Genomic DNA, 4,866 nt, shown 5'->3' with positions numbered 1-4,866 from the left:
GGATTAACAGAGAAAGTACAGAGGAGGAAGAGAGAAAGAAATAAAGACAGATATAGATAGATAGATAGATAGATAGATAGATAGATAGATAGATAGATAGATAGATAGATAGATAGATAGATAATTTTGCCACTGAATTCCCCGTTCTGCACGGTGTGGATGTTCTTTAATGTAGGCCAGGGTATAGTTGTTGTGTGGTTGTGGTTGTGCGCACGCACGCACGCACACACGCACGCACGCACGCACGCACGCACGCACGCACGCACGCACGCACACACACACACACACACACACACACACACACACACACACACACACACACACACACACACACACACACACACACACACACACACACACACACACACACACACACACACACACACACACACACACACAGAGAAACAATATGACTTTAGGATTATTAATTAAAAACAGTACATTTATATTTATTGGGATGAATTGATACATACTCTTGGTGGCAGGTTAAAAATTATACATTTAACGCAAAATAGTTAATTCAGAAAACATGTATTTGAATGTGTTTTCTAGGATGCCATCTAGCAGGACATTCATAGAAAATAGTGACAGTGAACTCTGTTCTATTCTCTGTATGGAATCCTTCTCTCTCCCTGCAGTTTCTAAGGAACTTTTGTTTACATCCTACTCTTGATGTCACGAGTCTTATACTGTTGGACAACATTGTTTTATGAAACCAAAAGAAGGATCCTGACATTACTGGACAGAAAGAAAATAGGACATTCCCTGTCATGAGTAAGGGATTAACAGAGAAAGTACAGAGGAGGAAGAGAGAAAGAAATAAAGACAGATATAGATAGATAGATAGATAGATAGATAGATAGATAGATAGATAGATAGATAGATAGATAGATAGATAGATAGATAGATAGATAGATAGATAGATAGATAGATAGATAGATAGATAGATAGATAGATAGATAGATAGATAGATAGATAGATAATTTTGCCACTGAATTCCCCGTTCTGCACGCTGTGGATGTTCTTTAATGTAGGCCAGGGTATAGTTGTTGTGTGGTTGTGGTTGTGCGCACGCACGCACGCACGCACGCACGCACGCACGCACGCACGCACGCACGCACGCACGCACGCACGCACGCACGCACGCACGCACGCACGCACGCACGCACACACACACACACACACACACACACACACACACACACACACACACACACACACACACACACACACACACACACACACACACACACACACACACACACACACACACACACACACACACACACACACAGAGAAACAATATGACTTTTATACTTTTCGTTATTTACATTCTTAAAATAGCCTTTTCTTTTTTTTAGAACACTTTTTTCCCTCAGTGGATTCAGTCAGATTTTATTTCTCTGTTTTAATGTGATGAATAACTAAATAGTTGATCATTTACAGAGGGGTTTTTCAAATGTTTTTTCTATCATGAGTTATAAAAAAAGAAAAGAAAAAAGGAATACTATGAATTGGGTGAATATATACAACATAGGCTATATAAATACAAATAAAACACACGCTGGCATCAAATTAAACAAATAAAACGTGTCTCTAGTCTTGCATGACAGCTGCATGAGGGGTTTTCTGTAACCAAAATCCACCAGCGACCACAAGATGACTAGGACACCATATGATACACCATGTGACACCTCTAAGTGAAATGCCTCCCCCTCAGTGTGCAAAATACCCCCTTACCTACAGTACACACAGTACTTCAGTATTACATTGAAGTCTTCCAGATATGCAATACAAGATTTCATGAACACAAGGCACTAGAGTATACACATTACACACTGTGCAGGCACATCACAGAGGCTAATGCCATTGTACGCGATAAGATGACTCAAGCAACAACACAACCACACAACAACTATGCCCTGGCCTACAAAATAAAAGGAAACACTATGACAAAGATTGTTTTCTGTATTAATATTTGTGAATAAAAGTTTTGCAAACCAATTAATGGACATAGCAAGCTTCTGGAATCTTTTTCTAATCCCAAAAATATTAGCTGTTTCAGGGAGTTTGAAGTGTCAAAGGGTCTGACACCCACCACACATTTAGAATGTGATCACTGGCTCACTTTCAGAGAGAGAGTGAGTAGGAGAGAGAGAGGGTAATCACGTAGTCTCACAGGACCATTCAGAACATCAACGAGAACAGGAACTTACTTCAGAAACTGTCAAAGGAAACCAAGTCTATCTCCCCACCCTCGCTGAAATCTGTCTGAGACTGTCTGACTTTGAGTACATCCTGACCTCTAACCCACGTATCCCTGTATATAATGTGGTGGGGTGGAGTGGTGGTTGAAGATGTTGTAAGTGGTATTTCTTTGTTAAAATAAGTGTTAAATAGCTCTACATTCTGACAGCCATCACTGATATAGTTTGGTCAGTAACATGGGTCTCTTTGCAGTGAGAGTTCTCTCTCCTGATAAAGTGGGGAGTGGATTCCAGATACAAATAAATGCTGTTTACTGCAGAGCAGAGGGACTGGGAGACCCATGTTACTGACCAGACACTCTATATCAGTGATGACTGTTTACTGCAGAGCAGGGGGACTGGGAGACCCATGTTACTGACTTTATCACTATATAAATGGCTGTTGGGATGTAGTTATTATTGTAACATGTATACCAGTTTATTTATTTATTTTAAATACCACTTACATCACCTTTAAGGTTCAGGGGTCCATTTCAAGATAAAATATGCCCTTATCTTATCTTCATCTCCCCCTTGACACACATAGATCTTTCAGAAGAATGTAAAGCCGGCCTTGGACATGAACTGAAACAAATTAGCTCTCTGAATTAAATGTGTAACTGCTATCAGGAAATTCTCTCTCTCTTAAACACTCACATACACACACACACACCTGCTAAACCAGTGATTCTCAGACTGAGGGGTGCAAGCAAATGGGGAGAGAGGGAGAGAGCGCCCAACAGAGAAAGAGAGCTAGCGATGGGCGACCCGAGTCGAGAGCATCTCCGCCCTATTGCCGTCACAAACCTGGTGGAACAGGCAACTCTGTTTCACATTTTCGCTGCGTTAAGGTGTATACGGTTCAGCTTCCCTCTTCTTGTCACGACAACATCTTGTCCAAAGGGATCATCACTAAAGAGGAGTTTGAGCCAAGGTTACACCACCGTTTCAGACAGCACAGCTTCGAGTCGTAGCCATCTTGCATCACCTGACCCAAATACTGTGCGCTGATTCGCAGCATTTTATTTTCAGCCGCCATCTTTAAAAATCTGCAGAAGCACTTTGTCATTTGTCATTTTACCATATTGCTGTTGCAATCCGATGAAAATGTTGAGTTATTTTTTATTACAGAGCAGAGAGCACCTTTCTCGGCAAGGATGGATAGATTTAACGTATTGTGCATCGGCATGGTGGTGTGTGTGCCGTGGTTCATGTGTGTGTGCCGCCCATCGCTGCATGTCATTGCATGCCGAATAAAGACTTCTGAGTTAAGTCCTGCATTATCACTGGCAGCCCCATGGGAAAAAGCTAGCAGGAGGCTAATGCTACCATATAAGATATGGAGTTAGCTTAGCATTGTAGTTTGGGATTGATTGATTGAAAACATTATTAACAGATTGCAGAATGGGTACAATACAGTACGGCTCAATAAACACAATTGTTAAGGAGAGAGAATGTAATAAAAAAAGTCAACCAACGAACTCGATTCTTGTACCGGATCTCCTCTCTGGTAAACAAGAACACCCTGAAGACTCTGGCAGGAGCACTCATTCAAGGGTACTACGACTATGCTTGCACCTCATGGTACCAAAGCACCTCAAAGGCGCTAAAAACAAGATTACAAACATCACAAAACAAACTGGTCAGACTACTACTTGACCTTACCCCCAGAACCCACCTCACCCCTGCCCACTTTGACAACCTAGGATAGCTTAGAGTAGACGACAGAGTACAGCAACTTGCAATGGGCCTGGTCTACAAGATACACTATACGACTAAGGTACCCATGTACATGTCAAAATACTTCCCAAAGGTCAATGAATACCACAACCACTACACCAGAGGAAGCTCAACAAATCATGTTGAACCCAGATTCGGCTCAAACAAGGGACTAAACACGTTTCGCAATTATGCCACATCAATGTGGAACGCCCTACCCAAAGCTGTATGTGAATCCCTACCCACATTCAAAACCGCTCTTAAAGAGCAGCTACGGGAGGCTGCAATTCGAAACTGGCCACCGTAAATGCCCAAACCCCCCACCACCTCCTAATAGACAGTCTCCTCCCCACCGCATGTATATATTCCCTCCCTGCTGTATGTATATTTCTCTCGCACCCACCCACCCCCTCCAAATGTACAGTCTCCACCCCACCGTATGTATATTTCTCTCCCACCCACCCACCCTCTCCTAATGTACAGTCCCCTCCCCATCATATGTATATACTCTGTCAGGATCTATGGGAAACAGTACTGTATAATTGAATACCGTTTATGTCACAAATGTATCAGTACTAAATACCTATATGTCCCTATGCCATAAATGTCATGTATGTTGTGTATGTCATAAATGTCGATATGAATTGAAAATGGGAGACCCTGATGTAAACAAGACAAACGTCTTTCTCAGGTCTGCATCCCCTTAACAATTGTGTGTATTGAGCCGTACTGTATTGTACCCATTCTGCAATCTGTTAAATAAAGTTTTCATTCATTCATTCATTCATTCATTCATTCATTCATTCACCAGTTTGTTTTGTGATGTTTGTAATCTTGTTTTTAGTGCCTTTGAGGTGCTTTGGTACCATGAGGTGCAAGCATAGTCGTAGTACCCTTGAAT

The sequence above is a fragment of the Notolepis coatsorum genome (genome assembly GCF_963971535.1).
Source record: "Notolepis coatsorum genome assembly, chromosome: 20".
NCBI lineage: Eukaryota > Metazoa > Chordata > Actinopteri > Aulopiformes > Paralepididae > Notolepis > Notolepis coatsorum.
Note: the sequence above shows the minus strand (reverse complement) of the source record.